This window comes from Cervus canadensis, chromosome 33 (genome assembly GCF_019320065.1).
Source record: "Cervus canadensis isolate Bull #8, Minnesota chromosome 33, ASM1932006v1, whole genome shotgun sequence".
Lineage (NCBI taxonomy): Eukaryota > Metazoa > Chordata > Mammalia > Artiodactyla > Cervidae > Cervus > Cervus canadensis.
The window spans coordinates 13,152,054-13,161,783 of NC_057418.1; the positions used below are offsets into that span (position 1 = coordinate 13,152,054).

At 36.9% G+C, this 9,730-nt stretch overlaps 1 long non-coding RNA gene across 3 annotated transcripts; it reads left to right on the plus strand.

Moving 5' to 3' along the window:
- The first annotated feature begins 909 nt into the window (after positions 1-909).
- LOC122434181 lies at positions 910-6,296 on the plus strand. Of its 3 annotated transcripts, none has more exons than XR_006267282.1 (3): positions 910-1,111; positions 3,696-3,785; positions 6,192-6,296. It is a non-coding gene; the product is annotated as an uncharacterized LOC122434181 (long non-coding RNA). The 3 variants fall into 3 exon arrangements; XR_006267284.1 differs by lacking the exon at positions 910-1,111 and adding an exon at positions 2,383-2,496; XR_006267283.1 differs by lacking the exon at positions 910-1,111 and adding an exon at positions 2,431-2,496 and having other exon boundaries at positions 3,699-3,785.
- The last annotated feature ends 3,434 nt before the right edge of the window (positions 6,297-9,730 follow it).

The window sequence follows — 9,730 nt, forward strand, 5'->3', positions numbered from 1 at the left end:
ATGTTTTTACTTATTTATGTGTTGACCACATGTGTGTATGTATATAGATACTCTGCATAGGTATTTATATATTCAATCTTTCCAAATGTTTTTATTGGCATTAAAAAAATTGACCTAACTTTTTTCAGGGTGAAGTTCATCATCCTTTTCCTTTGTGAGTGCTTCCACTGGTTTCATGTTTAATAAGCTCTTTCTCAGAAATTCTTTACTTCACTGGAATACTTGTTACACTTGTCACTGTCTTCCTAGGCTGGATGCACCCAAGACCAAGGACATTGTTTTACTTACTTGTGCATATTCTCAATACTCACTGATCAGCAGAATGCCTGGAAACATACTAATGTCTAATGACATTTTTGGTAAAAATCCAGAAGCAATGCTATTGTATTATCCTTTAGTTTGTGAAAAATGAGTTGGACTTTGTTTAAGAATTAAATAGGTTCTTTGGAAAGCCACGGTAAACAGAGGGAAGGTCATAGGGTAGAGGTTTGTCAAAATTTTGTTGTGTAAGCTGTGGAAAACATAAATTAAATAGTAGAAAAATCAGCGATGATGTACTTTGAATAAATAGTTTTTACACTTCTCTGGATTTTAATGCAATTATAGTGATTTTTTAAAAAGTAACATATCTACAGTATGATGTTTCTTAGGGTTACTTGCTGTGGTAGGCAGAATTCTGCGATGACCCCTGTGGCCCATCCCCTTTCTCCTTCCTGCTCCCAGCTGTCTGTGTTCTGTATGAGAGATATCTAGGATATGATAGCTGTCGTTTTCATGACCACGTTACATTATGTGGCCAAGGTAAAAGGATTTAACAGATGAAATCAAGGTCCCTAATCAGTTTAAAAGAAGGTTTAGGCCTTCTCTGAGATCAGATACTTCATTTCCTCTTGGCTTTGGAGAAATGAGCCACCGTGAGTACTACAGCTGCAAGAAAATGAATTCTGCCAATCATATCAACTTGGAAGAGGATCCTGAGTCTCAGATTGCGATGCAGCCCTAACCAACACCTGAATCACTGTCGTGGAAGATTCTAAGCAGAGGACCCAGTTAAGCCAGGCTCAGACTCAAGACCCCCTGGAAACTGTGAGATAAAGCTTCTATATTTGTGGTAAGTTGTTCTGCAACAACAGGAAATGAATATGCTTTGAAGTATCTATCAAACACATTAGAAATTTTGTAAACATTTTATGCAAAAGTTTGACCTTTAATATAACCTAAGAAATGATTATGATTTCTGCTTAGCCATGATGATATTTAAGTATTTGTGAAAATGAAAACCTTGAAACATAAATATTCAATTGAAGTATTGAATAGTTAAACACTGGACTTTAGAGATAGAAATTGTGAATTGATACATGTATTTATTGCCTTTTCCTCCCAGGTTTCATGAGGATAATAAGTGAATTCTATCTAAGAAAACTGAGTATGGGGAAGATCCCCTGGAGAAGAGAAAGGCTACCCACTCCAGTATTCTGGCCTGGAGAATTCTATGGACTGTATAGTCCATGGGGTTGCAAAAAAAAAAAAAAAAAAAGAAAGAAAGAAAGGAAGAAAGAAAATCAAGTATGAAATGTAATTAGAAAACGATTGAGAAACAATTTTGGAAAATAGAAAAAGGTAAAATATATTCATAAACTTAACCAAGAGGGAGAAAAGGGGTCAGTGTACTAGATTCTAAAGGAACCTGACTTTCCTAATAACTATTCTGGATACTGGAAGTCAAGGAAGAAATATGTTCAAAAGTTGGATCAAATATGTTTTCTATGTGGAATTCTATATTCAACCAAAATGAATATAAAGACTAAATAAATAACTTAAACATTTAATTGTCCCGAAGCATTTTTAAAGGTAGTTATTGGAGAATGTGCTAGAGCAAAATGAAGGTGTTAAGTAAGGAAGAGCAAATTACAGCATCTAGGGAAGAGCAGACTCCAGGAGAGAGATGAGCAGTAATGCCAGGGTGTCAACTCTGTCTGTGGCATAGAGAGTAATCGATAGACAGGAACCCAAGAATGGAGGGACCAATAGAAGCAAAGCCTCTAGGGAGAAAAAAAAAATGAAACTTTTTAGGAAAGATGACATGATGAGTCATTTGGAGAAAAGAAAGTATATATGTCTAGCAAATCTTTTGGGTAAGAAATTAATTAGACAGGGGATTGATTATACAAATTATGATAAATTCCTACAGTGAAATACTATACAATGATTAAGAAGAATGAGAACAAATCTATATGTATTGATTTGGAGTGAGTGAAAGTCGCTCAGTAGTGTCCGACTCTTTGCAACCCCATGGACTATACAGTGCATGGAATTCTCCAGGCCAGAATACTGGAGTGGGTAGCCTTTCCCTTCTCTAGGGGATCTTCCCAACTCAGGGATCGTACCTAGGTCTCCTGCATTGCAGGTGTATTCTTTACCAGCTGAGCCACAAGGGAAGCCCTATACTGATTTGGAAAAGAATCTCCAAAGTGTGTTAAAGCCTGAAAAGGTGAGGTAAGGATATTATGATTCCGTTATTGCTCTTAAAAAAGACAGATATGCAGGTTTAATATAGTTAGCGTCTACATACGCAGACTAACTATGGAGGGGTGTACAGTAATGCTGTAATGGTTGCCGTGGTGAGAAAAATGGAGAACGGAGGAAAGTGCTCAGTGAAACTGATGAAACGTTGAAAGACAAAGCAAATTAACGAACATGGAAAAGCAATATATGTCTATTAAAATGATGCAGTGAGAAACTGTACAAGAATATGAATGTTTTCCATAGATTATAAGTAAACATCATATAATAAAAGTCCTTGACATTCAAATTTTTTGAATTCAAGTTTTATAAATATAGCCACATATAGAAAAAATAGGGAGACATACACACGAAAATAATAATGGTGGCAGGCAGTAGCATAATTTATATTTTCACACTGCAGTGTTTTGAATATGAGATAAAATGATTGTAAAAAATGAATGTTTTTACTTATAACATAAGTAAGCTAAACAATTTAAACTCTTCTAAAAATAGATTAGACTGTTTATTTTAGTAATCATCATTTTAATCTTTGTCTTCAAATATTTTAAAATATATCTATAGGAAATTCTTCCTAGAGGAGTACCAAGGCATTCATTTACCGCTAGAAATTTTAATCTAGCTAAGGAAACAAGACATATGTAAAATAATAACTAAAAACACAACATATTGACTGTATGAGACAGTGAAATAGTATAGATATATCAGATTTTATAAGAAGGAAAGATAACTGTTGTGTAGAGAATATAGTCAGCTTGAAGAATGGGTAAGAATTAATCACGGGGGGTAAAAAAAAGACAAGAAACTTCAAGTAGAAATCTTGCCATGAGCAAAGGAACAGAGCAAGTGAGTTAGGGGACATTTTCACTCTCAGATCATTGGCTTGGGATGGTAACAGTAGAACAGCTTCCGGTTTTCAAAGACGTTTCACATAATTGACTCAGGTATGAAATAAGCAGGGTGAAATGATGGAGACATGCACCCTGCAGACAGACAGTTGGGTTTTCAAAATTCTAGCTCTTCCACGACTTGATGTGACCTAGAGAAAGTCAACTTTTAAGGCAATAATGCCTAAAGCGAGCGTTGCTGTGAGGGTTGAAAGTGAGAACATGGGGAAATCATCTAACACTACTTGGCATGCAATGGTTACTGATTACAGCTGTATGTTGCAGTAGAATTTGGCCCCCTGCTTCCGTCCATGCATTCCATCCTCACAACATCAGAGTGGAGTAATGGGAAGAATGATTCGTCTCATTTTGTAGGTAAGAAAACGAGTCTCAAAGATGTTAACTTATTTACAGTCATTAGAGCTAATAAGCTAATGGACTCAGATCAGCTGAGTTTTAGCTCAGTGACAATGACTTTCCATAATGACTGAAACTTTATATATACACAAAGAGAATTGTGATGTGGGATTTTTTTCAGTTGAAATCAATTGTTTGGTCCTCATGAGGCCTCATTAGATGCTATTTCATCTGATGGGTTCACCACAACTCAGTCTGTTCCTTGATTTTGTAGGCTCATAAACATGATTTTCTGAGCACATAGAGGGAGTGTATTGACCTTTCTGGAACAAACTCACACTAATTAATTTCTCACGGGAAGTTTCTTGAGAAGAATACTCTTTCTTAAGTATCCGTGTGAACTTAGTACCTAGCACAGGATCTGGAACAAACCAGAATGTCAATACATTTCATGTGATCATAAGACCGGAATTCTAAGTTATTAATTTATGACTAAATTATAAGTGCCAAAGGCCTTAAATCTTACACTCTTTGAAGAAAAAATAAAACCACATAAAAACCAAATAAGACCCAGAAAGGCCCTTTCTGAGCACATCATTCAGAGCAAGGGACACTGAGTCATTCAAATATTTACTTACTTACGGCATGATGCACTCATACCCAGAAGAGGTGCCTGGACTTCCTCTCACTGCATGGCCCCACACACCTGATTCTTGAGAATGACTTTATATGCCTCTGACTACATACATCTTGCCATTGATTTTTTAGTTGCACTTTCAGATGGCACCTTGATCTCAGTGTCTACAAGATATTTTGCTGTCCTCCCTGAGTCTGATGAAGTGGTCTCAACCTTTTTACCTCTAGAAACAAACGCTGGGTGACATTCACTCTCTGGCATCCTGGTTAGAAAGCCTCCCCTTCTCTCTTCAGAGAAGGATATCAGAATTGCAGCTGAGTGAGAGTGACATTTCAGGATAACCTTGACTTCCCTCTAACTTACAAACAAAAGTAAATCATTTGCAAACTTTGAACTATTAATAGTAACAAATTACTTGCAACAGAGCTTGCAACAGATTGTGACACACCATTGGATCTTGACCTCTGTGTCTAGTGGAGAAAATAAATGGTTGTTTTGATCTCTTGAATTTTTTCCTAGTTGAGAGGGTGGTAACCCACATACAGCAAGCACAATTTTTAACTTGACTCATGCTAAGTAGACAGCCAATTTTGTATTATAAAGGAAGACTTCTTTCCTTACACTCTTAAAGAAGAATTGCATCAAGTTCTTTCCCAGTGGGGCATTTTTTTTTTTAATGTCTAGAAAAGGATGAAGAAATACATTTATATTATTATTTTAAAAGATTGTGAGTCGAAATAATAATTGAAAAAAATAAACAGAAGAAAGAAAGGTAGGAAAAAAGAAGAAAAAAATAATCTGTTCTCTATTCTTTTTTGGATTTAAGAAATCTAAATAGAAACACAGGTTTCCTTTTTTCCACTAAGTGGAGAACTTCTAATTCTAGCAGACGTTTGAGCGATGATGGTTTAACTGTACTTTCTCATCCTCTCCTTGTATTTGAGGGTCAGAAGGAGGGTCATTAGGCACTTGTATTTTCTGTCTCATCTTTTCCTTCCTCTTTTCTTAACACTTGGTGGGAAATCAACTTTATAAAACATTAAAGAGTGCCATGTTCACTAACTTATGGAAAGTCCTCTATAATTCTTACTTATCTATTAAAGTTTCCGAGTAGACTCTTCTCCCAGAGCACAGACCAGACTGACTCTTCGTATAAAAGAGACATATCACTTTATAAGCTTTCTCTTGATTGAATAAGGGTTACTTTTATTTTCATTTTCTTATCTATTTTTAAGCATTTCTTTGAATGCTACCTGTATTCCACTTCTTACCCGCTTGAAAATTCCTGAGAGAAGGAATTTAAGTGAATTTATTTACTAAACCTCATCACTCTTGCTATCTGCATCATCATTCTCTGCAGTTTCATGTTTCTTTTTGAAATGTAAAATGTTTCATTATGGATAAAGAATCACCTTCAACCAAGAATGCAACTGTTAAAAATGTCTGTTAATAGGCTTAATCGGGTAAGCCTATTAAGTAGTTTGAAGTCTTGGATTTTTCATCCTGATCAAGTTGGTTCCTCTATTGCAGTGTCTGGGTAGATGTGGGTGAGAGGTGACATTCCCTCATGACTATCCCCAACAGCTAATAGAATAAAAATATAACTTTATATAATTTTTCTGGGACAAATGCTGAAGGATAAGAATGAATGTTCTATTATGTGGGACCTACAAAACATTCCTCTCTGTTATAGTAAAAAAGGTAAAATAGATATTGAAAAGGGTAGACATTGAGAGTTTTAATGACATTTTCCCATTCACTATATTTCCTATTTCATTTGTTGGTAGATAACTGACTCTTGAGATTAAAAGGACAGAAAAACAAAGAAAAATTAAGGGAAAAATAGAAGTAGGCATATTACGGACCAGGATGCAAGATGAGAAGACCAACATCTGCAGGTACGTTGGGACAATGTATTTCCATGTGTTAATACAAAGCCCATCAAGGTGCTTGGTGAACAAAAGGAGTTATCTATTCCTTAAGAAGCAGGAGAGAAAAGAAGAATCTTGAGATCATAGCTTCCTTTAAAGGCCTTTGTAGCTTTACATGACTTCTCCTCCATTTGTAAAGTTAGAAATATACAATCTTAGAGTCCAAAGCAACCCCAGATACTTAACTGAACCAATGCAACACTTTTCCCTAGGGCTTACTTGAAAGAGACCTCATTATGACTCTGAGTGAGCCTAAAGGTGGTTCTCATTAAATTGGACAGATTTGCAGGCAGGGTCTGTGACAACACTGACCCTAACCTACCCACAACTGGATGTAACACCCTAGCAATTTTCCAAAAAACTGGGGACTCTGCAGCCAATCAGCTCCTTCTATGGTTCTCACCTTTAGTCAACCTCATGCATCAACCAAAACGCAACATTTCTGGTTACCAATCCTGGTTTATTCAGTTATTTTTATCCTGCTGTGAGCCTACACCCCTTCAACTCTCCATTCAATTTCTCTTAAACAGTTTTCTCCTATGTCATTGTAAAGCTTTCTTCCTTCATAAAAAAATTGACTCACTCCTCAACTTCTTTAGGTGGTATTCTCTTCTCACTTGTTCTTACCAAACTCTCGCTGTCCTTGCAGGCTACTGTTTCTATTATATCTGTTTTCAGAGGAAACTGCCCCTTTTCCTGCACTCCATGCCCTTGTGGCCATAAGTGGCAGGATGTAGCACTCTTGAATTCTAGAGCACTCAGACTCAATGTGTTCATGACATTAAAGAAGCTGACCCAATTATAATACGATAGGAAATAGTGGGGGATGCAACATATTGAAAAATAAATGTCTCTTGTAAACACAGCAGCTGCCTTCCACCAAACTTTTGCTAGATCTTCCAGTTTTTCCAAAGAATATAGATATTCATGTTTCATTGGTGATATCTTTCTACTTTAAACACTGACAGCAAGTTTAAAATATATGAACGCTATGGAGTAGTTAAAATTTACCTATAGGCTAGGCATGCCCTGTAGTCTGCAAGTTTAACTAGACTCGCGGTCAACTCCCAAAATATTCCTCCTTCATCTTTATACCTAACCCTCCCTCTTTTGAAATCTGATTTATTAACCTTATCGACTTTAGCCTTGACCTGTGGAATGACCATCTTATTCTGCCTGTAGACATTTACTCCATACAATGCATCCTTGTACTCTGTAAGTTGCTTCTTTCCACCTATGGCTGGGATTGGCAATTTTTTTCTGTTAGAGATCAAAAGGTAAATATTGTTGAATTTGTGGGTCATATGGAATGTCACAACAGCTCATTGTAACATGAAATAGTCACAGACAATATACAAATTAGTGAATGTAGCTATATTCCAGTAAAACTTTGTTTACAGAAACAAGGGGTAGATTGGATTTGGCCAGTGGGTTGTATGTAGTTTGCTAACTCTTAACCTCAGAGATGAAGAATTCCCTAGTGTGGAACATAAAACCTTGCATGATTTGTCTTCTGTCTACTTTGCCAAGTTTATCTCCTATTTCTTTCCCTCTGAATTAACCAGCCATGATAATAAATCACAATTATCATTTATTCAGCACTTTCAATATGCCAGTTACTTTCCTAAACCTTTTACCTGTATTAAATTTTCTAAATGAAAAAGAAGGGTAGTAAATAGGCATTTTAATTTAGAGATGAGCAAACTGAGGCTCAGAGAGATGAATTGGTTTGCCCAAGGTCACACAGACAATAAATAAAAACTCTAGGATTTGAACTCAGACAGTCCAGTTTCAGAGGTTGTGCTCTTAACCACTGTATTACCCAGCCTCTCCGAGGTCTTCCCTACATTCTTTTCTTAGAGGAGAGTGTACCACGCTGTATTGTGCATTTGCTCCCTTTATCTGATACTTCCCTTTCTATTTCCACCTGGGAAAACTAGATCAAGTCTTTCTTCTTTGGCAAGTCTTCCATGATTTCACAGTTCCACACTGACAGGGTTTAGAGGCTTCCTGTTCTGGGCTTAATAGCTATTTCTGGATGCACTGATTACTATGTTTCAAAAAACAATTCAGTAATTGTCTACTATTGAAATTAGTGGTCTCCTTCCAATCAAGATTTAAGTGCTGTTCTTTGCATGGTTCCTGACACAGGAGGTGCACAATAATTATTTGCTGCACTGAATTCAAATATTAATTTATCCTAGAACTTTCAGTACTTTTGACTGTTCCATCAGTTCCTTTTTTTTTTTTTTTTTGGTAGAAGGGATGGTTAGAGTCTTGGTTGGTGTGCTTCAGAAACAGATCTCAAGATATAGATTAGTGTACAAAAAAATGACCTGGAAAGGGAAGAAAGCAGTGGTAGAAGAATGAAGAAGTGAGATGAGGCAAGGCAGACAATGAAATGTACATTATCAAGGCTCTCACTGCTGTGGTTGGCTAGAGCTTAATCCTGCTGGGGAAACCCTGAAAGTTGATGCAGAGTGTATACCTCCAAGTTATTCTACACAAGGGATAAAGTTGCTAGGGTATTTATACACCAGTTCCTTTCATTATTTGGTTGGAGGCGACTCCCAGGGGAAGTTAATACCCAAATACCTCCAGAAAGCTGCACAGCTGGGCAAAGCAACCTTTGATGGCTTAAGAAAGCCCTCAGGCAAAGAAATACAGGTGCTGGTAGCTGCAAGTCCAGCCAGCACGCACTAAATCGTGAAGGCTGGCATATATGGGCATGGTGCCCATAGCTTCTGCTCCATTTTCCCTCCAAATGTCTGAAACTGATTGTAAGGTGAGAAGATAATTTCTCCTCTTTTCCACTTTGCCAAAATGAGGCTTTTAAAGGTATCTCTAGAGGTAGACTCTTTCATAATTATTACAATAATCCCCATTTTTCTTTATTGTTTTTCAGGGTAGGTGACCTCTAGTATACACTAAACTATCTTCTTTGCTTATCCTTTGGGATTGTCTTTGAAGACAGCCTTCAATTCCAGAGCTTAGATTAGTGGTTGATTTATGTATTCTGTTAACATGAGAGCTGTGACGTTACTGTTTGTCTCACACCTATTTCTTTCATATAAGGCAAAATATTTGGTTGGGCTTCCCTGCTGGCTCAGATGGTAAAAAGTCTGCCTGTAATGCAGGAAACCCAGGTTCGATCCCTGGGTTGGGAAGATCCCCTGGAGAAGGAAATGGCAACCCACTCCAGTATTCTGGCCTGGAGAATCCCATGGACAGAGGAGCCTGGTGGGCTGCAGTCAATAGGGTCACAAAGAGTCGGATACAACCGAGTGAATAACATTTTCAGAATCTTTAGTTATCATTTAAAGCAAATACTATTATGGTTTATACAAAACTTTAGTTGTTTGAGCAGACTTGTTGAGTGAGACATAATGGTTGCC